This window comes from Coturnix japonica, chromosome 3 (assembly GCF_054131305.1).
Source record: "Coturnix japonica strain WE chromosome 3, WE-NBRP24, whole genome shotgun sequence".
NCBI lineage: Eukaryota > Metazoa > Chordata > Aves > Galliformes > Phasianidae > Coturnix > Coturnix japonica.
The window spans coordinates 9,350,432-9,376,906 of record NC_140665.1 but is presented as its reverse complement, the minus strand read 5'-3'; the positions used below and the strand labels follow the sequence as shown (position 1 = coordinate 9,376,906).

Genomic DNA, 26,475 nt, shown 5'->3' with positions numbered 1-26,475 from the left:
GCTTCTCTGATGCATTAAATTTCTTCTGTAATAAGTAATATGATAGTCTAATATATATATATATACATATATTTGTAACTATTCTTTATATAAGTAATATTGGAGAATCTAAGGACACTGAATCTTTTTTTTTTTTTTCTTCCCCAGAAAATCTAGTGTTGATATACCTACTGAGTATGGATTTTTTATACTTACATGTGGATAAATCTTCTCTTTAATAATAGATATCAGAACTTGGTTTCCTGACAAGTTTCCATAAATATCTCTTCAACTATCTCTTCTTATTTCTCTTTCCCTCTTTCCCTCTCTTTTTTTTCTACTAGAGCATTCTCAGAGACATTTGTCCTTCTCAGGAGGAGCTAGAGATGTGCATACAGTTATCCAAACCATTTTCAAGACTAGACCTGTTTTGTTGCTAATAGGATCTTGAATTCTTAGCTAGGACAAAACCAGTAACAGCAGCTGCGTGTTTCAATGCCAGCCTTTATTCTGACCCATGGAAATTGCCTTAAAGGTGATACTTTTAGCTGCTGATGATCTTTTGTGCTGCCCTCATGGCCACCTTGCAGTGGTAGGCTTGATGCACCTCCAGCCAGGAGAAACCCTGCCTCAGTGTCACCTTTAGCTGCCTGGCTGTTCTCTCCCAGACTGTACTGATCATATTTACATTGACTACTATGTTGTGCTGAATAATGAACAATCAAAACAGCCAAAACGCATTGTGTAACTGGATTTTCTCTGCCAATGACAGTGCCTCACTCTTAGACTTTTAGATCTGGTGCTGCTCCTTGTGTTCCCATTTCTCCTGGGAAAGCTGTTTGGTCTGAACCCACTGCATTGTGCAGCTCAGCTATAGTGGGGCATGAGTTCACTGCCTGTGTTACAGGAAAGTTTAATGTGGGCACAAACCCCCTTGCAGGGGAGGCCAGTGTTAGTCTGCCCACTTTCTTCTCCGGGGAAAGAATGTGATGTTGTCCCTTGCTGAATATGAGGAGGAAGATGATGATATCCCTGTCCTTTCATATCAGGGTTTATAAATATGAGGCAGGCATCCTATCAAAAAGCATCCATCTTGTTTGTCCCAATGCTTTAACCATCAGAGGGTACCTGTAGAAATCTAGGACCTTTTCTGATATTCTAATTCCTGCTCTGCATACAGCGGAAACGAGTGAAATTGAACTTGCTAACCTCTATTCCCAGATGCATATTTCATGTGCTGATGCTACCTGTAAAGTAAGCACTGAGCATGTGGACTAAAACACAAGCTACAGAGGGAGCATCTACCTGTGGTTCTGTGCTGCCCAGCCTGCTGGCAGTGGAAAGCCAAGGTCTCTCCAATCTCACTTTCCCCATGTTCTAATAGAGCATCAGAAGGTTTCCGGGAGCTGCCAGACCAAGGTGCTGTTATTAAAGGTTTCCAGGTGAAGTGATCTATCTTGATTTTCACCCTATCCGCTGGGGTGAACAAATCAAATCTTTTGTCTCATTTAGGGGGGTAAAAAAAGTCTCATTTACTAAATTACACAACAGTAGGCCAAGAAATTATTCTCCTCTTTCTGCTGTGCCTGGTATTCTGCCCTGGGCTGTCTCAGTACGACACAGCAACTGGTAAAGATTTCAGCTCTGCACCGCTGCATTGCTTTCCTGCCCGATGAAAACAAATTACCTGCAAAACCTTGTGCACTGCTGGGATTTTCATATGTTTATATTTTCTGTGTGAAGCATGTAGCAGCACTTCAGCCACAGAAATTTGAAGAAAATATGGTTTCCTCCCAAAAGTAAAATAATAATAATAATTAATAATAACCCCTGAAACACAATAAGCAGTACCTGTGCAAAGGTTTTGAAGCACACCATTGGTTTCTATCAGCTGTGAGCAGTGATTGAAGTCAGTAGAAATCCTGGTGGGGTATGAAGGTCATCCCCTACGACCATCTGATAAGAGCAGCATGGGTGATCCTTTCAGCATCAGATTGTTGAAATACTTGCAAACTTTCTCTCACCAGCATGACTAGATTCTGGAGTGTTTTATGTGTGTGAGACATAATGTATGCACAGTGAAACAGCCCCATTTTCGATGAGGAATGACATGAGGTCTGACAGAACAGCAGCCCCCTCGTTGGTCGTGATCCCACACTATGGTAGTACATACACTCTCTGCATCTTTCATCATGGACATGAAACCCAGACTGAAGCTTTTAAAGTATTTTTATTTTTTTTGTTACTGTCAAGTTCATTAAACAAGGCTTGTGAGCTCCCAGTTACAGGATTACTATTGATAGTTTCATTAGAACTGGAACTTCACTGCTCTCATGCCTTCTGGGGAAAACTCTCACATACCATAGCCCAGCCACTATTCTCTGATGCAACTGGAGCTTGCAGCTGCCCAGGACTCATCTCCCTGAATCTGAAGGGTCCCAAGCTTCCAGATTGGGTGAAATGGGTATCATCTTTGTATTATATCACTCAGATATTTCCTGAACAATTACAGAGCTACCTTCTGTCTTGGCTATTTCTGTCCAGACTTGTGCTACAGCAAGGGCATTGAGTGCTCTTAGTCCCTGTACCTTTGTTTACAGGTTCTTTTCCACTCACCATAACTCCGAATATCCTAAATATCAAGTGTAACTCAGAAAAGTTGCTTAATTTCTAAGTTATAATTTGTGTTGCCGTTGTGTTTACAGGCTTCATCTGACAAGGCCTTTCCTATTGCACAGGAATAGTAGTGGAAAACAAGGAAATCTTCCCTCTTTGTTGAGTTGTGCATTCTCTGGGATGGGCATCCTTTCAAGCCCAGAACAGTAAATAACAATTTATTGAATACAATTCTGTAAAGCTCTCTTCCTACAAATCAAATTCTGAAAGGCTAGGTTTGGTTTTCAGATTCTTGCAGTTAATTTCTGCTTGTGTTGAGCCTCTGTGTACAACCAGTAGCAGTCCTTTTGTACAGCAGGAGTTGAGAATAGGGAGGCTGTGTAAACTCTGCAAAGCTGTCTCTTTGTTGCACAGCACAATGCACGTTAAGGGAAGATTCCTGTTCCTTACATTTATTTTACTTTGTAAATTATGAGCATGGCAGTTAAAACATTGAGTTAAATATGTATATTTTTGTAGATAGAAACAAATGCAAGGAAAAAAAAATATAAATATATATATATATTTACTGCTAACTCATTAAAAGGGAGTCTGAAGCTCGGGAGAAAAGTAATTCTGTAATCCCACAGCCAACATAAGGTTTGGTTTGGTTTTGACCACGCAAAGAGCTGTGTGTGTATTAGGAATCTGACAGGGATGTGCTGGTGTGCCCAAAACATGAGTTCTGAGACATGGTGACAGGTTGGATGCTTCAGCTGTTTAGAGGTGTCTTTATTTGATTGCCACAAGAAGAAACGTATATTTTTCAGTTCTTAACCTTCTCCAGTAAACATTAGAATTATAGAATCATAGAATTGTTCAGGTTGGAAAAGATCTTAAAGATCATCAAGTCCAACCATGACCCAACTATACTACCTGATGTTTCTGCCTTAATGATGACGACTGACTGCATCTGCTGTGGTGTGACTTTTGAGAAGAAAGGGGACAAACTGATTCAGAGATCCCAACCATGAGTCTCTGAGTTGCAAAGTGCATGCAGAGTGCTGCTGGCAGCCTGGCTCCCTGAGGTGAGAAATGCAAGGCATGGTGCAGGTGGACATGGATACTGTGGGGCTTCTTTGTGAGGTTTGCTGTGAGCAGGATGTCTCTTAGCTAAACTAATTGTGTGTGTTTCATTTGGAAGGAAGTAGTCTACGAGGGACTCTTCAGTAGTTATAAAATATGAATCAGTTTCTTAGCAAGGTTGATTTTAATTTTTCTTTTTCAGTTGGGTTATAAACTTTCTAAGCATGGCAACAGGCTGCTGAGAGCAATTGCTTAACCTTGCAATTAGAGGTGTTAAATAACTTGGGAAAATGCCTGTATAAGGCCAACACGAATGTACTTGAGGCTGTCTGAGAGCCCAGGCATGGGCTTTCCAACTTCTCATGATCCTTTCCAGCTTTGTTTCTAGGGCTTGTTGCAAAAGCCTTCTCCTGGAGAAATCAGAAGTCAAAAGGGGACCTGTTTTCAGCAGGAATTACCTGCTCATGTAACTTTTTTAAAGGTGGCTTTAATGAGAGAACACACAGGGCTTGCATTCTAAGAGAACAGCAATGCATTTGGGCTAAACATCGCTAGGGTCCACTGGGTCCACTGAAAGCAAGGGGAGGGTGGGCTCTTGAAAGCAAGAGAAACTGTTACCAATATCGCTCAGTAGTCAACACTTGTGATTGGACTGTTTCTCTCCACTTTCATCTGCAAAGTGGTGAGGGATTTTGGTTTCATTGGTTGTATTTGTGCTTTTAGGACACTCTTTAAAATACATGTGGAAGAGACTAAGACATTTATATCTTAAAATTGCTGGGAATTCTCTACCTTTTCCCTCCTGTTTGAGACAATGTTTGGCAAGTTGCTCTTGTCCATATGATGAGAGTCGGGAATTCTCCATTCACACTGAATGGAAAAACTACTTGCAGACCTAACAAACCCAGAGGGAGTTTGGCTTTATCTCACACATTCCCATGCTGTTAACAAAGTGCAATGCTACAAAGCTGTATTGCTCAGGTGAGCTACCATAAGGTGAAAAGGGCTATTAGGAATGAGGAAAACCAGGATTCTGCTTGTTCTAAAGGAATTTTTAAGTAGCCTTGACATTAGGCTGATTTTACAGCTCAGCATCATCATAGAATCGTAGAGTCATTTGAGTTGGCAGGACCTGTAAGATCACCGCATCCCTTTCTATGCTTGGGAATTGTAAAGTAGTAGAAATATCGTATTCACTTGCAATACATGCATGAGATGTTCTCTGAAGCACAAACATTCTGATGTAATTAATATTATTAACTTCTTAATTTTTTTTCAGGTATTCTTTTTTCCCCACAGCCAAAAACCAAAGCAAACAACCCAACACCTTATGCCCGTAACAGCTCTTAAAGCTATCCCAGTTTTCAGAATGTTTGCAAAGAAGAGGTCTAAAACAACAGGATAGTGAATGCGAATGGGATGAGTAGGGCTCAGCTCACTTTTGAAAATCACTTTTTGGAAGTTTTGGTATGGCTTGTTATTTCTGCATGTAAAAATAAAGATTAGGCTTCAGGCAATACAAAGGGCAAACTTTTGTATCATACATCTATTGCTGTTACTTGTAAATTGGTTCTAATGGTAATTAGTAAAGAGATGATAGTGGATAAAGAATTAGGTTTCCCCATCTTGGGATGGGGAAATTTTTGGTCCTTGCTGGGAGCTTGTATGTGTATAAATTTATAATATAAATTATAATATTAAATAATAATATTATTATTATTTTGTGAAGAGGAAAAAAAAGGAAGGGCAGAGAGAATTAAGCAATTTACACCAACAGGAACTTCTGTATTTTATATTTCCTTGCACTGAAACTGAGACAAAATCATCCTTTCCCCTTTAAAGATACAGAACTTCACTGTACAAAAAAGTTTCTCTTCTTTGTTTTATATTTTTTGTTCTTATTTTTCCTCCAGTACTTTTGTTACAGAAAGAGTAAATGAACAAACAGTATTCCTCCCACGGCTGGGGCCTGGGGAAGGACAAAATTGAATCAGCTCACAGCAAGATATTCACGCTAGGTGCATGCAAAATCTTCACTGCTAGAGTTATGGAAGTATTCAAGCTCCTTGCTAGTGAAATGTGTTTCCATCACTAGTGAAATGTGTAGTGCTATTTTCTTTGAAGTATCAAGAATAATGTAATAACTCTACTTTTAATTGTAACTTAAGATGGGAAAATCAGACTTCAAGCCTTGTTTTCTACTCCACCTATAGCTCAGTGTGCTGTTCTCTTCGCTATCACATCTTCTGCATGCTGGAAAGATCTTGTGAGTAATGTGCAGGAAGAGAAAGCTTGAGAGATGCTCCACAGATGGCCTGAACAGAATAACACTGCCCTGTTTTAGTGGCTGCTGTAACAAAACACCTGTGTGCTCGGTGTCACCATGCATGCCCAAGTGTGTTTCTGGAGAGCTGGGCCACCACTCATGAGTATGCATGACTGATGTGCTGTGGGCTGCCCAGCTCTATAGTGCAGGGTGGACAATGTCCGAGCATTTCAGAGTCTAGAGATTCATCTTACTTCCTTGTGACCCTTACAGCGTTGCTTCATTGAAGTGATTTTTCTCCACTACACTCATAAACCACACTTTTCTGAAGCTTTCTCTGCCCATTAGTACATCAGGGACTGTCTGCAGGTGTTGCTTTACCTTTATTAAGATTGGGTTGGATCAATGAGGTATGTAGCATTTCTCCATTTCTATATTGCAATCTCAAGGAATTTTTTTTTTTTTCAATACTCATATCTGCTGATCTTTTGTACAGAAAATAATTCACCCTTCACAGTTGTTGTTTCTTCCTTATACTTATGCGTGTTTAGCTGTGATAGGGAGCACTGTTACATCTGTACATGTTAATCTGCCTGTGCTGAACCATGCCCCTGGGTGGCCTTGTCATATACAATGAATGTCAACCTTCCTTCTGGGTAGTGTTTGGGTTTAAATAATTGTATTTTACTTTTTGTAGACACTTCTTTTTCAGCAGACCACGGAATGTCAAGTGGACATTATCATTAGTTTGGCCCCGGTCCTGGGGCAAATTAAATGTTTGACTCTATTGAAGAATCACCTCCTTCCTCTAAATGAGGAAATAAATTTGATTTATTTATTTATTTATTTAGCCATCTGAAAACGTTGCAAGTGACTTCTTGCATATTGCAGTGGTAGTGACTGAAAAAACAAAGCGCTTCACTAGCACATGCTTACAGTACATGAATTTAGTTTGGTGATATGTTTCCCAGACTTCTTTGCTCTGAAGTCAATTGAAATACTCTGGAGATTTCTCCTAGCCCCTCATTTCGGAGAGGAGGGATATAAAATAGAACAGTTGTATTTTGTTATATCTATGCTTCTTCTTTAAAAATGAACAAGGTAAATGCAAGGTAAAACATAGACTTTCCATGAACCAGGTGTACTGAAGTTGGCTTTAGCCACAGGTGAGGGTTCAGCTAATGTTTGTTGTATATTAGTTTTTTGTGTTTTTTTTTTTACACTCATTTTAAATGCTACTGTCATTTAATTTCTGTACAATTGCTGTAGCTTATAGGCTTTTGAATCACTCAGATTATAGTAGAATGACTTGCAGATTTTTGGGTGGGTTTTTTGTTTTTTTTTGTTTGTTTTTTATGTGTAAATTCTGATTCACAAAGAAAAATAAAATAAGGCTTTGGTATTTTATTTTATTTTTTAATTTCTGATATTTCCTTAGTTGAGTTCATCACAGTCTCAAGAATGGTCATATATGTATACGTTGTCCCAGAAACAATCGTGATTTTATAGAATTTAAAACAATAAAACAAAAAAAAGTCAAGGTTGTGCTGGAATGAATGTAGTTAAAATTCAGAAAGAGAGATTGCTTAATTAACTTAATAAAATTACTAATGGAAGCATTTTAACTGCTAAATTTAATTTACTTGTCAAGATATCAGGCTACAAAGAGGAGGGAAGAGTAGGAACTCTGCTTTCCATTATGATGTGCTCTATTATAGAATAAATTTGCTTAAAATGAAATATATCACAAAAAGCCATCAATGACATCTTAATTTGGAACAGCCAGTTGAAAAGTAATTAGACTGTGAAGCAATCAGTTCTAGTAAATCAGTGTTTCTCTTTACATAAACATACGTTTTTACTATTTATAAACAGGAAAGACTTCTAGGTACTCAAGTCGTAAGGACTTTGATTGCATTTCTACTGTATGTGTTTTCTGTTTTACAATGCAAAACTGTCAAAACAAAAAGAACTGGGGCTTGATTTGAGTGAGATCCAGCAATCTGCTTAAGCAGAAGTTTCACTTTGACCGTTCTTTAAAGATCATGTTTCCAAGGGGTCTTCTAGGCATTTTGATTTCTAGGCTGTGATTTCCCATACAGTCCTCTCCAAGCCATGCTGTGTTCCCTAGCACACAGAAAAGTTTTCTCCTTTCAACACAGTTTTCTGATGTTTACAATTCTTCTGAAACTACTTGAAGTGCATTTCTTTAATGACCCAGGAGTCATGATGCAGATCGGCTTCTGATTGTGTTTAACTATACTGGTGTTTTCCTCACTGTCAAATCCTACCAGCGTCTCAGAAGCTCTGTGGCTGTGGTCAAGGTGTCTGTGGGAGCTTGGTGCTGAGCTGAACAGATTCTTCCATTTGTGTTTGGTGTTGGGGTAGGAGTCTGTAAATGTTAGGATTCATTTTAGCCATAGCGGTGTGATGCCCTGCCAAGAGAATTAAGCCATCATTGAACAATTCTGGTGAATGTGCTGAGAAGAAATATCTGAAGTAGAGCAACACAGATGTCTTACTGTAAACTGAGACTGGTAGTGAAAACTGAATTAATCAAAGTCCTTATAGCTCTTAGTTTCCTTCTTTCTGCCAAGCAGTTCATGAATGGAGAGTTTTGTTTTCCATACGCAAATGCAACTCACATGAGAAGCTGTCTGCTACACCTTTGAGAGGCACGTTTTCCTGCTCAGGCAAAATCCAACCCAAGTCACATACAGATCTGTTTGTCCTTGGAATTGAATGTTACTAAGTATGTGCTCTTCTGCTGTGCCTTCCTTCACTGATGGTGTCAGCAGAAGAAATACTGGTGGCACTCTGAGGGCGATGCTCAGGCAGGCAGCCAAGGCTAAATGTACGCGGCTTCACACGACACAATGGCATGAGTCTGGGGTGCCATAGAAGGCAGAAGTTCTTTAAGCCCAAACTGAATGAGTAGAGTATGCAATTGTAAAGAAAAGTGTTACAACAGCAGCACAAGGCTCTGGGGAACTTGTTCTTCATAAATATACCATGTATAAAGCAACATTTTTGCAAATAGTAATGCTATTAATAATTCTGTTTTTCATCTCATTTCTTACATAAACATATTTTACTGTTAATTTCAAGAGTTTAAGATATTCATAGCTAAGTCATTAGAAAGTTAAAATACAGCATTCTCTTAATTGTGATTGTAGAGATTCACTTGAGAAGTTTTATCACTTTGGCTCTACGTTGTTTGGGAAGAATTCTCTGCTCAGCACAGTGAATGCCGTGGAGGTGACTGCAGCTATTGTGCACCTAGCACAGTACAGCATTATTCTGCCCTTAGAACACACAAGCATCACCTTTGGAATCACAGGTAACAAAAAGCAAATTGTTCACTCCTGCCTGATCACTCTCTTACCAGCGATCAGTTTGCTCATTTGGGGCATGAGTGATGTGCAGCTTTAACTCATCAGGTAGCACATCATTTAGCAAGTGGGGATGATGTGTAGGCAGGCAGGTGCCGTACCTGTACTCCTATTATTTATCATGAGAAAAAGCTCTGTCTTTGAAAACAAACACAGTGATTATTAATAACATACCCTGTTGTTTCTGGACTGTGCTTTCTTCTGCAAATCTTGTTTTCTTTTTTACCACTAAACTTGCATTTTATGCTTTTTTTCTTATTCTCCTACTTTTTTTCCTACTGGCATTTAGTTATTTATTTTTGTCATACAGAAGTAGTGGGCAGAAAAGAATGCAGAGTAAAGAGAAGGAAACCACATTACATTCTGATGAGAACACTGTGCTTATCATGGCCATGGCTTGCTTATCAGATTGCCTTAGTTTCCTGTGACTTGGTGGCATGATATTTAACATTCTCTTTCATAAGCTTGTTGTTTACAGCAGTTTTCTCTTTCTGCTTAGCCTAATGATGACAAGAGGGTCCACCCAAAGAAAGAGACCTTTCTTTGAAGGTCTCATTTGAACAGTGTGAGGAATGGTTTGAGACTGTGCTATTTAACATGACACAAGAGGGGAAAAACACTGCCAACAAAAATTCCTCTCCTCATTTTTATTTGCCCTTATTTGGGACTCTTAATGGCTCTAAAAATGGAGGTCCAAAGTTGTAAGGTTGGATAATATGAAAGACAGTAAATATTTAAAAAGTAAAGGAAAACTTACCAATATCAATGCCTTGGCTGAAAAAGCCAAGGCAGTCTCAAAAGATGCTACCTCCGTGGTGGTCAGCCCTTAAATGAGGTCTTAGAGGAGGTGGAGTCGAGCTCCACCCCCTTCCAGGAGCACAGCTAGATTACTCTCACCTGTGCTCCCGTAGCTGACCCAACACTTGCCTCAGCTGATTGATCAGAGGTTCAGGCTGTGATTTCCCATACAAAGGTACAGACAGATTTAGTATGGTAAGAGACATATTGTAGTGCCCCTGTTATCAGAAGGGGACCAGGCATGCTTTGTTTGAAAGGCTCTGTCTAATGCACAGCCCATGTCCCATTCTGCCACTTCTGCTCTTGCTTCTGCTTCCTGGGACTTCAGTACATTTTAAAGTTCCTGTCAGTTCATATGCACCGACTCTTCTTCGTCTTCATCTTTTTACCATCCACTTTGGAAGGAAGAATAGCACATTCAGCAGAAATGCTCTTGGCTGCAGGTTGGCTTAGTCATTTACATGTCATGGTGGCCTCTGTCTTTCTGGACCCACCTGTCCCCATGTTTTGTTTGGAAAGGCAAAATACATACAATGAAAGGGGACCTGGATTCCAGTTATGGGATACATGCCTAGTTTCAATGCATCCCATTTATGTCAAATCCTCTCCTTAATGATCTGAACCTGCTTTTGCCATGCTGTGCCTTATACTGAAAGTCAAATGAGTGGCAGCATGCCCCTTATCTTACATGAGATGTGCTGCTGATCACAACCTGGCCTCAATCTGGAAATGTGCGCTTTAGGTAGGTCTCATGGCAGGTTTCCTAGTTTCACATTCCTTGTTTCCTCCTCCCTTTTTCCCAGAAGTGTTAACAGAGGCACTAGTTGAATGAATGAAAATACAAAATGAACTTGGCTGTGGTTCTTGGTGATGCATGTTGCTTGGGCTACTGCTCACTTGCAGTCTGGTGTCAAGCCCTGTGCTGCTGTTACCTGTGTTGCAACCAGCTCCTGGGTGCTCTAGGGACACATATATCCTTGCCTATTGATCCGAAAGCCCTTGACATCATTATATTAAAGCAAAAATACACCCTGCTTCTTGTGCACATAGTTGTCTTCTAATCTAAATTTGAGTATCTTAAATCTGTATTAATGAGCAATATTTTATCCTTCAGTACAGTGTTTAAAGATAACCTCCACTTCATATTTACAAGAACTGTTTTCTCAGGTTTTGTTCCTCTGATATCTATTTATTTACACTTTTATCTGTTTTTGCAGTAGCACTGAGGGTTTAATAGAGAAGATCTTACTAAAGCCCTCTGTACTTTGCATACTGTGAGCTGCCATCCTGATCTCTTGTGGAGGCACTTGAGTCAAAAACATAGAATGTGTGTTAATATTTTTTCTATAGTTAATTTAATGTATCTTAGATGCATTACATCAAGACAGTGAAGATACCTGGACAACTTCTTTCAAGTACATTAAAATGATAAAGAACTTTTGTTATTTAGGTTTGAATTTTGTTATTGTAATTGCTTCCGCACCCCACTCCTTTATTTGCTTTAGCATAGGAAAGCACATATTATAGATATTATTAATTAATTTGGATATAATGGAAGAACAGGCCAAGGGTAAGCAATTGAAAGCCAACTTTTAAATGTAAATTATAGCACGGTACATGATCTTCATGGTATAAATCTCATAGCACTTAATAGGATTAGGACACTAAAATATAGTGTAGAACACTATCTGGATAGTCTTGCTTCCCATTGATCTGGATGTAAATATATTTCTGAATGAAGTTCAAACAACTTCAGGTTAATGAGGAAAAATTTACAGGGGAACAGAAGTCCTTGGTGCGTATCTATTAGTTATTCAAAGCATACTGAGTTGGTCAGTTCAACATACAAACTAGGCATGCATCTGTCCCAGGTTTATGAATAACAGGGTTTTCTAGCAAACCCAACCTTGCAGAAACAAATAAAATTTCACATATAGGACCATATCCTTACCTTTTGGACACAAGAGTTTGTAATTTATAAACAATTTGCAAATTTACAAATAATTTACAAATTTGCAAATGATAGCTTGTAATAGATTTTGAGGTATAATTCATGTTGAAATTTCAAAACCAGATATGGTTATTATCACATGGGATGCAATTTCCAGCACTTTTCTCATTAGCGTATTACATCATTGGGTAATGTTACCTTTGTTATTTAGAAAGGGAAAATAGAATTAAAAGAGGAAATGAAGTTCCACAGGAAGCAAAGTTTGAAAAGGAAGACTTGTTAAAGTGCACATACACAACATTTCAGTTTCAGTTGGCCTGCTGCCCTTGCACAATGGCTCCCATTGATGCCCAACTCAAGCAGCCGCTTATGGGATGAGACACTACATGGTCATAGTAAGTGCTGCAGAAAATTCAGTCCCTAGCAAAGCAACTTGTATAGCAAGCAGATCATTGTTAACTACTTTTGTTTCATTTCTAAGTGCTTGATAATCCTGAGAAAATGAAAAGAATTTGATGCTTTTTGCCGTTGTTTTGAGTGTTGTTTGTAACATATTGAATATCTCTTATGGTGGTCCGCTTCATGTCTCTTTGGTACCCGGGACAACACTGATAATCATGGCAGTAATGCTTATCACTTAAATAGCATTTTACAATTCAGAGTGTTGTGTAACAAACATTAATTAGTTCTCACAAGGGTCTTGCTGTGAAGTAGGTAAGTGTTGTTCTCCTGTTACACATGGGGAATCTGAAGTGAGGAGGTAAATCATTCAGGGAGTCAGTGGCACTCAGGCAGGAATTGAAGCAAGTGACTTTCTGCTTGCCAACTTTTGTTGAGTGCACTGCTTGTGCTGTACTTAGTGAAAAATATGCTCCTATATTCATAAAAATTTAGCACATCCATCAGTTCTACTATGATAGTACCATCAGGTGGAGCTTATATGGCTGTCTTGCAGTGAGCCTGTATTACCAACTCAAATTCTGCATTTTATGAAGAAAATATACTTTGGAGCAGAAGGTTATTTGCACATCTGAAATCCAGAGCCAGATATAGGAATTACATTGTGATCAAGCAGAAAAGCACCCTTTCCTAAGCCAACAGAGCAGGGCTCCTAACCATGCTGTCTTGTGACCAGATGCACAAACTGTGCAGTGCTACATTCAGATGTCTCTGCATGAATACCAAAAGATACCATCTCCAGTTTAGAAAATGGAAGGAAAAATTCCAAGGCTTACCCTACAGTATATTCTTTATCCAGAGGGTGGTGAGGCCCTGGCACTGCTGCTCAGTGAACTGTGGGTGCCCCATCCCTGGAGGTGCCCAGGGCCAGGTTGGATGGGGCCCTGGGCAGCCTGAGCTGGTGGGGGCAGCCAGTCCACGGCCGAGGGTTGGGTTGGGTCAGTTTTGAGGTCTCTTCCAACCCAAACGTTTTGTGGTCTCTCTCTTTTAACAGTGGTTTTCCAGATGGTCTAAAATATATTTAAACTTAGCTTTATGTTCTGCATAAATAAATTCTCCTTTTCATTGCACATTGATGTATCATTTTTAGGATACCACCCACCTCAAGGTCATATTTGTGAGTCTGCATGAGCATTTGTAGGACCACCAGTAAACACTATTGAATTTAGAAGGTCTGAAAAAGAGTTACCGTTGTCTGTGGGAGAAAAAAGAGGTCAGTAACTACTGCAAATCATTGTTTTGTGATAAGGAAGTTGATCTCACAATATCGTCATGGCAAAGGTGCCTGTGCAGACCACAGGGTTATGGTATGATTAAATGAAGGGGTGCTGAGCACAAGTTAAATGCTTGAACGAGACTGGGTCTCAGTAACTCGAGATACTACAGCACACATGGCAAATTAAAATTATGTAGTGCTCAGAGACCTCTACAACCTCATAATGTAACTCAGTTTATTTGCTTTTCTCACTGTAAATCAAGTATTTGATTTTTTAATATATTTATGGCATTTAATTTCCTTTTTTTTTTCTTTTTTTTCTTTTTTTTTCAGTGGGGCTATAGGAAAAAACGTAAATAATTTTGGTGCTTTGCCTTCACCTTTCTCTTTACTTTAATCTTTTGTACTTCGCAAATATAAGTGTGCATAAGAATCATCTTGTGTAATTCTTATTCTTTTATGCACTGATCTCTTGCTTTCTCCTTTGCTTTCTCAGCTATGTTCACTCATCTTCATCCTCGTTTCCTATCTTCTTTTCCCGTCTGTGTCCCTATTGTTCTTTCTTTCTTTCTAATTCTTGTTCTCCTTAATTCTTTTTCCTTCTCTTTCACAGATCTGTATTCCTAGAGGTGAAAGACAGACACACTAAACCAATGTGCCATTTCATTCCTTGGTTTTTATGAATCTCCTAATTTTGTGCTCTGCATGCAGGTGCTGTTTTTTGATGAGGTGAAGAATTGGTGTGGGGATACACAGTTAACAGTGATTAATATCCAGTGAAAAAATAAAATGGGAGAGAGTTGAAAAATGCAAATAGTGAGAGGGATCACAAAACCAGGGAATGAAGTGGTCCATTGATTTTAGTGTATCACCCTTTTGCTTTCAGAAATTCAGGTTTTAAATCCTAGTTGAGTTTGCAGGTAGAAGCAAATTTGATCTTATCCTGCTCCCCAAAGTCCCTGCTTCATGGCCATGATGCAGTCAGGTATGAGTGAGGGTTTTCTTTGACAGAATTCCAGAGCAGAGAACATGGCACTGGGAGGCTGGGCTGTGTGGATGCACCTTGTGTCAATGCACAGAGACACCTTGGTTGCTGAGCTTCTTGGGAGCTTTGACTCCTTTTGTGCTGGGCTCCCAAACTTTTACAGTGATTGTCTAAATAAAATTGGTTATGCTGTACTCTCTTACTAAGCAGAATTCTGGCAGCAAAAACACAGTGATGCACAGGGATAAGTGAGATGTCAATAGAATGTTAGTCTGTAGTAAATAGGAAAGTGTCACCATTTCGCATAATGTTAATCCCTACTAGTATTTTTGTGCATACCATTTCAGACACACAAGTGGATCAAATCAGTGTAGCTCCAGAACTGCTTTAGTAGAACCAAAACAGTACATTGGTAAGTGCAGACAGCATAGCAAGAGTAATGGAATCCTTTTACTCACCCCAGTATTTTTCTCATCTCAGTTGGAACTTAGGGTGGATTTTAGAAAGGTGATAGAAAGCTAAAGCTCTTCATGGAAGGACAATAGTGTTTCCAAAGACACACACACAAAAGAAACCCCAAAAACCTATAGGACATTAACTGCATTGCTTGATTTTGTTGCATTGGTAACTTCCTAAAAATCATTGCCTTGGCCCTATAATGTCACATTTTAAAATATTCAGGTTGATCTTGTTGTTCATTACATAAAAAATTAATGATCTTGAAAGTATTACTGTGTTTGTTTTAAAGAAACCATTTTCTACATTTTAATTAAAAGTTATAATTCACCATCTTTTGACCAAGTTATCTTAAATCTTAATCTTATTGGTAATGGGTATTGGGCCAGATTCAGAGAGAAATACAATCCTTACTTAATGCAAACAGTAAAATATCAGCATTTCTAGAGATATGGTTCGGTTCAATTCATGTGCTGTACTAACTCTGCCTTTTTAATTAGAAATATTCTCCTACTTATGCAAGAATACTGGGGGAAAAAGGGCATTGTCTTCCTTATTATGTATTCCATGTGAATTACAAATGGACAAAGCCGGGCATAATATGATGACTGTTTTGTTATTAAAGTACTTTAATAAGGTTAATGCTTCCATATGAATAGTTTTCAAAATAATTTTTCATAGTTTAAGGTATGCACTGATCGAGGATAGTAATAAAGAATTTCCCTGTGGGGAAATAGTCAACCTTTTAATTTTGGCACACAGAATTCATCTCTATTTTCCATTTCGAAAGAGCCAACAAAATGTCCAGTTTAAGATGCTCGGTAAAAGTAATTCTCCTTCCATTCTGGTTAAAACTGTCTCATTGTGCTGCATCCAATAGGAAAAAAAAACACTGAAAAGAAAAAAGGTCTGACTTCTTAATGCAAAACAATGAGCGCAAAGTAAAAACAAAATATAAGCCGTAAAGGACAGAGTTACGTTTTGCTGAAGTGCAGACCTGAGTGATTCTTTTAATATTTTTTTTCTGCCAAGGCTTTTCATACAGAAATCTGAAGCTGCACTGCAAGTAGGCAGCTATCCAGAAGAAAAGGAAAATCTTACTGTGTGCCTGCTAAACTGCCACAAGTAGGACCTTATCTATATGCATTACTTTGATTTCAAATTATTTTTAGCATGGCTTTTATTGTACTCGTTGTTACATACATAAATCTTTAAAGTAATACGTTTTGTAAGAAGTGGTCATAAAAATTTACAGCCAGTAACTTTTCCCCTGTCCCTTACAATGATATTCTACTAAAACCATTAAATGGTTCTCATTAATGCCCTTTAAATGATTGTGTAATGACCCACAATCGCTTGTAAGTGAACAACCATTAAAGAATTACCAGTTCTTAGCATGCTTTTAAGTACAGTTTAAATACATGGGAGGTAATGTATAATATATTAGGAAAAAGTATTAAATTTGAAATTGTAAAAACATGATCACTACAGAAGAGTGAGTAGGTGTGAAACCTCCCCTGCACTGACCATAGCCCTCAGAGAGCACATAGTAATAGCATTGCTTGTTGCACAGTGGCTTTCCTTGCCTTTTTTTCAGAAATGCATCTGTATTTTTTATTTTCTGGAACAAACTGGTTTTATGAGCCTAATATCGAGATGATCTGTAAGGAGTAAAATGACAACAAGAGGATGACTTCCATACAAATGTGCTGAATTCAAAATCCCAGGCATACCTGCTAATGACTGTTATTGGAAAGTGTGACCCGCCTAGTACTTTCAAAGGGCAGCTTTGCTCTTGGGTAGTGTAAAAGCCCGAAAGCAAAAATAGAGCTCATTTCGAAGTTTTGAAATATGGGAAAGGGATATCCACATGCATAGCTGACCTTGAGTAGTCTCAGGAGTTTTCATCTCTCTGTATGCAAAGAAATGCGAGTGATTGAAAGGACATTTTTAATGAAGAGCATTAGTTTGATGGGGAGTCATGGCAGTCTGCAAGTTCTGGCCATCACAATTCCTGTCTAACCCACTAGAGGAATCCTGGCTATGGTGCTGGAGTACCAGCATCAGGGAGCTGCAGTGGTAGCTCTGCAAAATGGGAGGAGCATTTCACAAGGTAATCACACGGCAAAACAAACTTACCTGCTTTTGACATTTAGTGATTGACAGCCCTTCCCATTGCAGGAGGTTGAAATTAGACATCTTCAATCTAACACAAACCATTCTATGATTCTATGATTTTTGAAATGGCTGTTTAGGTTTGTAGACCTGTGCAAGAAGTCCATATCCTGTTTTTAAGATCCAGCCTTGCTAACAGAACAGGAGGTAATACTTGGCTTTGCTAGATTATTGGAAAGAGCTATCTATCCAGATTTGGAAACACTTGGTGAATTGGAGCCTAAACAAATTGATAACAAACAGGGAATGCAGATGCCTTCCACAACAGACCATTTTAATTAGCTCGCTCGTTGTCTGGTCAATGCTTTTCTTTTTTTTTTTTTTTTTCTTTCCTTCAAAGCCTTAGACTCAGCTATTGGAAACCAGATCATTGCTCTGAATGTGCTTTCTAGCTTTCTCTTAAACCCTCATTTCCTCATCTCACCTGAAGACTGGGAAGATCTTCAGTTTATTTGTTCTGCCTTATGTATTAATCCTCCTAGAGAGAAATTATTTACGTCTGTCCCCTCCTCATCCTCCTGACCACCACTAGGCATTCTTTCTGAGCTACAGTTCTTGTCCCGTGGAGGTAGGACATGTGGAAATGTACATGACACTAATTCTCTTTCTCCTTGCTAATTTGATTTCACTCTCCCGCAATAACAACACCTTTTGTTCAGCCTTGTAACTTTAAAATCTGAGGAAAATGAATTTCTCTCTCTCCAAAGCAAGAATATTAAATTAAAACCTTCATTAACTGAAGTTTCAGTCATTTTAGATCCTCTGTAAACTGGCCTTTGTATGAAACCATCTATGTAGTTAGCCTTTTTAGCCCTAGTGTTCCGCTTCTGGGCAAATGTGCAAATTCTACTTGAATTATCAAGGCTTCACTGGTTTCAGCAAAGAATCATACCACATACAAAAGTAGAAATTACTTTCAGACAAAAAAATGTTCTAAAATCTGTTGAGTCTGTTCTTTATTAGCAGTCTAACCAGCCTATTTTTGCCTTGAAGTGCCATTGATTTAATTCTAGACCACTTGGTCCAACAGAGACTTGAATCTTGTGCATAAACATCCTAGTGTCCAAACTTTTTTGAGTAGTGCTCTCTCAGTCCTTGAAAGAAATTCACTGAAACCAGCATGTGAAATATTTTAGTTCCATGAAATTTCATCTAATCAAAATGTTCTAGCTGATTATGCCCACTGCAGAGAATATCTGACCACTAGTTTCCAAGGCAGCAGGCAGCCTAAGATTACATTTGACTTCACGGAATGTTTGGATGCACAAATTTCAATAGTAGCAACAAATGCTTACCGTCATATTATGTATGCTATGAATTGGATACCTTCTTACCACTGCAAATCTACATATCCGTCGTCTCCTTGTGTGCGGTACCAGGGTAGTCACCATACCAGAAAGACACAAAATAAGCAAGATGCCTTCCTAACATTTAAGACCAACAGAATGTTGATTTTATGCATATTATTTTGTGTGCATTTCTTGACTTTTTAAACTGAAATACACTGTGGTACTTAACTGCATCTTCATCTTCATCCTAACAGATAGTAGTCCAGATATAGTGCAGCCATATTCTTAACACACGGCTGACCTGGATGTTTTCAGGACATCAGTCAACATGGAAGAGCTTCCATGCAATTTAAGATCTGTGCAGATCTGCATCTGTGAAGTTTATATACAACTGAATAGGTTCAAAATAAGATAATGTCATGGAGATTAACCAAAAAATTTTCAAGGGACAAATTTAGTGCAAGGAACTTCCTTACGGAGCCTGAAGTGGACCACAAAACAACCTAGAATGAAGAGTATGCCTGTAAATTTGTGTACTTGTATGTTAGGAAGCTGTTTGGAAGAACAGCATAAGGAACTTGTAAAGAACTTGTAAAGATATCCAGGCTCTCCATGCTTGGGTAATGAGTAAGGTCAGTCATGCTTTCTTATTCTAAGGGCAGGCACGAGGGGAAATTTTAAAATACTAAAGTGAGGACAAAACGTGCCTCAAGTTTACCATAAGAAAGAAGTTACCTGGAGAATGATGTAAAAAAAGTTCAGATCCTCTCGCTAGCACTACATCTAAATAGCATGATATATTTCTATGAAGAGATGCCTGAACTCATTCGGAGTGAACCAGCCTTGCTTCCAGGAGCAACACAGCCATGTCAGCATATTGCATAAGCTAAGTTGTGTTGTGCTGTGGTACCACATCTCGACTGTATGTGATACTCAGGCTAGCTTTTTGAGAGCAATCTCTTGAGCATCTCTGCATGGCACTGCTTAGCATTATGTAGCTGTACCTCTGGAGCTATTTTAAAGTAATGACACTCTATTTCTGATGAAACCTATTATTCATCTTTCAAAGAAGAAAAGGAAATGTTTAAAAAAGAGTCCTTTTAGTCTGAATATCTGAATTTGGTAGGAATACTGATGCTCTAAAAATATATCTATATTTTATCAGACCGCAGTGAATTTGTACCCGAAGGAAGAAAATTTTATTTGTTTAAGTGTGTCTGTGATGAACATAGTTCCAGTATTTTGAAAGTCTGCATACTGCATACTGAAAATAGGTTCTTTGCCAAACGGGAATTGAAACGCATATACGTATTACACTATTTGCCTTAGAAGAAATTAATTTTCAGCCAGAAGCAGATAGGATTATTTAATATTTATCTTTAGCCACAGGAAGATGAATCTATTATTTTATACATCTATTTTGTTATTTTGTATGTGCTATTCATTCAGATTTTCCTATAGGAGGTGCTGATGTACTCTTGTTACGTCAAGGTTAAAGGGTCTCCAGTTGTTGAAATACCACAGCTCATGCTGCCTGGTGATTTTTCATAGGAACCATAATCATCCTTGGGATAGAGAGAATTCTGCCAAGGTGCACTGGCTGTGTGCATGTGTTGGAGCAGTGCGGGAACAAGTGGGAAGCGGAGGAATTCCTTTCCTCATTTGCTTTCCATATTGATAATGATGAGCAACATTGTATAACCAAGTTGACTGATTTACTAACAGTCTACTACAACTGGAGTATATAAAGTCATGGTATCACAGAGGAACGTGGAAACGGGGACTGTTAAATATCAGTGGAGCATTATTGTGCACTGTCAGCAAACCTTAGGATGACCACATTGAGAGATGCTAAAATGTCATTTCATGGACCACGTTTTCTGCAGCTTACAATGAATATTTCATCCATGGTTTATTACATTTTTGATAAATCGTGACTTCTTGGACAAAAATGTAGTTAGCTTATCTGTAGCGTCATTTAAATACTTTTAAAGAACTGATTTTGCCCCCAAAGAATCATTCAGCAGCAGTCTGTAGCCATGTGGTACTAATTTAAATTGCTGTAGCAATGGCAAGTTTCCTTCCTGAAATTAATAAATGCAATTTATAAGGAATGTTAAGTAAGAACTAACATTTTAATGCTTTGTGAAATTCAGCCAAACTGAGTAAATAATTAAATTTGTAGGGCTAGGGCAAAAGCTTCACTGTAGGAAAGGAACAACACGTTAGAAACTGTGTGCGTTCATTTAGACATATAACATGGATAAATTTCATTAATGGTTTAGCTGTGCTAACAGGGAAATTGCAGAGTTAATCCTTCCTCGTCCCACAGACAAGGATGTTTTGAAGTAGCTGAGATTATTTACACTGTGGTGCCAGATTGACCGTGCTTCTGAGAGGTGCAGCATTGCACACATGGAGGGGCTGTGGTTAAATGGCTCAGGCAAGGGGCTCAGGTCTGCAGAGGACATCCAGAGCTTTCTGTCCAGCATGAGCAGCAGTAGTCAGGGAGGTTTTAAAGAATTATGTTGGATTATCTTTGGAGATTTTGCAGATCCCCTGTTCAGGAAGTTGCAGAAAACTATATTTCGTTATGGGTATTACCTTCATTTCCTGCTGGATTCCACAAGTCTGAGCCCCATGCTTCAGGGAGCTGTTTTCAGCTGTCTAAGCTGCAGCCTGATAGTGATTCTGAGCTTCTCCTGCTTTCCCAGAGAGCATGGAACACTGTGCTTTGGCCCATGCCAACTCCAATTCATGGTGCAGGGAAGTTTGCTGCTCTGGTACATAATGCATGGTTCTGGAGTCTCAGAAGTTTGATGGCTGGGCTCTCATCTTTGCCTTTCAGCATGTTAATCTGGGCACATAGAGCTGAAGAAGTCCTGAGCTGTTGATGCTATGTTAGGACTAGCAACATTCCCCACATTCTCTGTATTAGCATCTATGGGTCGTGTTTTCCATGTGACACTGAGAAGGTCATAAAGGAAGTGAGAAGGAAAAGAAGACTCATGAGTCAGAGGCTTGCTTTGGCAGGGTCTAACTACCAGACCCATTTACAGATGATCACAGAGTCAGAAATATCAATGAAAAAACATCAAATTTTTGAAGTCAGAGGGTTTATTAATAGAAATTTTGGTATGACACCTGCATAGTCACACCGTGTGTGCTGCTGTCCCTTTAAAGTAAAATTAAGGTTGGCATCCTGGTGGGGGTCTGTTATAGACCACTTATCCTCAGGGCATTCTACTGCCTGACCTGGAAGTCATGAATAGGGAGTAGAATAAACCCCTCTGTGTTTCAGGTAGAAACAATTAGAGACCTACTACTCCACCTGGACTGCCACAACTCCATGGGATCCAGATGGGATCTAGCTGAGGATGCTGAGGGAGATGGTGGAGGTGATAGCCAAGTTGCTTCCTGTCATCTATCAGTATTCCTGGTCAACCACAAAGGTTCTAGAGGATTGGAGGCTTACTAAGATGACTCCCACCTATAAGAAGGTGTTGTAAAGGGAACCAGGGAACTTCAGGAAAAGCTATGGAGCAGATCATCTGGAGGTAGATCACTTGGCATGTACAGGACAACTGGATGATCAGTCCTAGCCAGCATGTGTTCATGCAAGGCAGGTCCTGCTTGACCAACCTGATCTCCTTCTATGATAGAGTGGCCCTCCTGGTGGATAATACAACTCAAACCCTGAGAGAGAGAGGTATCATCTGAACGTTCTCTTCTGAGGAAAAGAGAGGATTTTTCTAAGTAGAATAATGAACAATCCTTTTAAAATGAAAATCAAAATGGACAAAACAGAGGAAGGAAGAGAAACTGTTCAGCTGGCATCTTACTGCAGAATCAGTTGGTAAATTTCACCATGGCTGTAGAAACAGCTTCAGGTGTGCTTGCTCATTGAATGACTTGTGTGACTGGTATGCAGTGTTTCTTCTTTTTACTAGCCACATGAAAAGATTACAGTGTTTCAGAGCAGCTGAAATGTTTTGTTCTACCCAAAATAAAATGATAGACTTAAAAAAAAAAAAAAAAAAAAAAAAAAAGTATATCTTGAGAATTCTGGATTAACTAGAATATATTCAGGAATAAACTGAAATATTTCATTATTTCACATAAAAACACAAACAGCAAATGTTTAGACACTTATCAATTATAACATACAAAAAAACCCGTTCCATTCAGAAGTTCAGGAAACTTGCAAATGATTGAATCCAGAGCAGCTCAGGATGTGATAGAAATATTTCCAACTATATTTGTATTATTCTAACTGTACGCTATACTCGTGTTATTTCAACTGTACAGTGAGGACTCAGCTTTTCTGTATTGTCTGCCTTGATGTTTATTGTTAATATTTCTCCTGTAAGCTTCAGCTTAGAGATGTCCTTTACCTAGTACTGACAGCTTACTCTACCTGGCGTATCTGTATCTTTTACAAGAAGTCTCTTAAATGAGGAAAGTGGCTGGTCTGACAAAATTATGTGTTCATTTGTACGCTAGAAAGGTAGTCACAGCATGGCTCTGTACTTGAAAAAAGTATAATGATGCTTGTGTTCATTATATAAAAAATAGAAAATGTATTTTTACATGAATAGAAGAATAAAATAAATGGCCTGCATGTAGTCATTGTATCAAATAGTTATCTTCTGGTAGTTCCTCCAGCATCTCTCAGTTACATCTGAACTTTCCTCCCTTGTCTACTTCCAAACAGTTTGCAGTCACTGAATATGAGATAATAATCCTGCTGCAAAGTATCTGCCAGGATGCATCGTGTAGGTCACTGCTGTTTTAACTCCCCATCACTGCTGGAGAAGGGTTCTGTGGTTGTAACAATTAGGAAAACATTGTGCCAAAATAGAGTCAAGATCTCGGTGGTGTTCATTCCCTTGGGGTGGAGGCTGGTGGCTTGGAGCAGCTGTGTGCTGGAACTGCTTGGTGTTGCTGGTAGGTGTGCTAAGGGCACACACACGTGCAATACCTGTGGTGAAGGGATCTTCTGTGGTTAATAGAGACTTAAAGTGCAAAACAAAACAAAACATCAAGCTCTATAGCCAGTAAAATAATATCATAAGCTTTTAAATGAGCACTTCGCAGCATTGTGAGGAATGTTCTGAGATAGTGGCAAAGGATCTCGGCCAGGTACCAGTGCTGCCTGCATGGTCTCTACTGCCTTCTCAGCTCCACTTGTGCTACACAAATCTGATGGTGCTCCCAACCAGGCTGTAGCTAACTGACTTGGCCTCCCCTGATACAGAACTCTACGCTGTAGCCATAATAAATCTGATTTTAAAAGCTCTGCTACTTAATATTAGTATATTTCTGAGCCAGCCTGAGGTTGTGTTTTGGGGGAATTTCTGCGTTGTTGCACTATTGGCAGACTGGGGTCTATAGGAGGGGATAAGTTAAATGCTTCAACTAAGCACTGGTTATGAGGAATCAGAATGCCCCCTCGAATGTACGTTGCTCTGAAGACAACTTATTCCAGCATACGTCGTATTGTGTTTGCTGTTTTCTGTGTACTCAACCAAGTCCCAGACTTCCAACCTGTAATGAATATAAATACCCTATCCAACTCTTCAGGCCATTTATCCAATGGAACTACTGGTGAGCTCAATCGGGCACAGTTTTTTAGCCATTGTTACTGAAGTGTAGAGCGAAGATGTTCCTTCTAGAATAAGAAACTGTGCTCTTATTAGTTCTTGTTTTCAGTTGTGTTTTTTATTTGAATCAAGTGATGGAAAATGTAATCTAATACTGGTAAGGATATTGATAAGGTTTCTAGAAAGGTGACTTATTAGACATACTGCATTTCTTAGTTATTGTTGGGAATTCTTGTTTCTAATATGAATGAAAGTATCCTGTTGCTAACTAGCTGTGAGCTGTGTCCTGATCAGCTTTGTTTCCATATGAAATGCTATTGACAACAAGGGCAATGAACTCTGCTTTGATAACTGTTACAACTGAGGTTTCATTATGAATTTATTGAAGTTTGTACTGAAGTAGTTTGCTTTGTGGTCAAACATACCCATGAAGGAAGTGTACCTCAAATACTGGTATGCATTATTTGGGCAGATCTATCGCAGCACTGCTTGGTTTTCAGTTTGGAAGTTCCATACGCAAACATTCACAATCTTTTATAGAGTGGTAAAATATGTAATTTTTAGGTGCCATCCTTTAAGACATTAACAATTCATTCCTTTAAGAGAGCGTTACTTTTATGTCCTGGATTCACTTTGCCCAATGTTATGGGCTAAGAGCCTGGAGCAAGGAATGTGGGGAAAGGTTTTGGTTGGGGGAGGAAATGGGCAGTAGAATTAACTCCAAAAGTAATATAAATATTAAACAACGAAATTACATCCATAATAAATGTAGAACTATATATCTGTATACTTAAAAATTCAGAGTAACCCACTTCTTCCTCTTCCCCTAAAATACTACAGAGCTGTATCTAGCCTTTGTGGCAGTACTGGTAAGGCTGACCACTTGGGGAGGCCTGTGCTTCCTGGGGCAGTGATGTTTTGTTTTGGTACTCTTCTCTTGTGGCTTTTGGTTGGTTGTTTTATGCTTTTTCTTCTCTTATGGGACAAAAATAAGAGGACTCTTTGAGTATATTTGGGGAAGGTGCCTCAAAAGCACTGGGCTCACAACACAGCAAGCTGCCCACAGGGTTTCAGCCTCTACAAATGTCCCTGGGCAACTGGAGAGCCTTACATCCTTATGGAGCAGGCTCTGAGCCTGCCCACCATGTGATAAAGCAGCAACATTTGTTTTACCTTATCTGTCTAGGATCTGACCTAGTGAGTTTAATTTTCTTGTTTTCACATTTAGCTTGGAAGCTTTGCTCTCCTCCAGGAGCAGTAACTGTTTGTGTATTTCCCTCCTCTGTAATGTAGTTTCCAGCATGAGTGTGCGGTGAATGTACACTGAGCCTTATTTCTGATATTTTACAGGCTGTGAAAGGCTATATAAATAGGTGCCTGATACCCAGAAAGTTGAAACTGCATCAACATTTTGAGGCACTTGACGTCTCAGCATTGCAGCCCAGCTCAGCCTGGGATGAGGAGAAGCAAAGCCTGTATTGTAAGAAGTGCATATTGTCAGGCAAAATTTACTGCAAAAAGGAGTGATATGAATAGAAAACATATACAGTAGCTTGCTGCATGCTCGCAGGTCTTTTCTGGGCTCCTAAATGTTAACTGGGTAGTAATGTAAGTTATTACACTCATTAAATTAGGCCACAAACAAGTCAACAATGATTCAGCAAAATGGTTTTGTTTGTATAGTGTGAGGAAGTCTGATAGATATCCAGTCAAACATTTATAGCTAAATGGATGAAGATTTTAACATTACAGCCTAATAAAAACCCCATACTGTGTGATTAAATAAGAGGGAAAGCAGTAAAAAAGAGGAAGCGTAATGATGGTAACATGTAGGTCAGTTACAATTTAATTGTCACTGCACTTCATTGCTAACATATCAATTCTCTGCTGCTTAGCTGAGCAGAAAACAACAACTTACCATGTACAGTGGGCCCGCGACTGCTCATCAAACCCCCCACGTACATCACCTGCTTTCCACGACTTCCTTAACAGCCGTGTGAAGCCTTCCTGCTTTAATAGGATAATCTTGCTGGAAGCTCCCGCTGGCTGTGTCCTCCCTGTGCTCAATGCATCAGTGATCAGTAAATTTACTTCTCGCTCTGCATAGATGCTAAAATTAGGTTGTTTGCATTACAACTTTCAATACTCCTGCAACAAGAAACACCTGCTTGCAAATTTATGTTGTTTTATTTAATGGTTTAAAATAACGATAGCTTTACAGTGGC

At 39.0% G+C, this 26,475-nt stretch overlaps 1 long non-coding RNA gene across 21 annotated transcripts in view; it reads left to right on the top strand.

Annotated features, from left to right (window-relative positions):
• The window catches only part of LOC107310797 (uncharacterized), a 423,706-nt gene that overhangs the window by 246,051 nt on the left and 151,180 nt on the right, over positions 1-26,475 (top strand). Inside the window, exon 2 of one of the 21 annotated variants that reach the window (XR_014944415.1) lies at positions 9,103-9,266. The exons of the other annotated variants lie outside the window; for them this stretch is intronic. This is a non-coding gene — a long non-coding RNA (uncharacterized LOC107310797). The remainder of the gene's footprint in view (positions 1-9,102; positions 9,267-26,475) is intronic. 21 annotated transcript variants of the gene reach the window in all.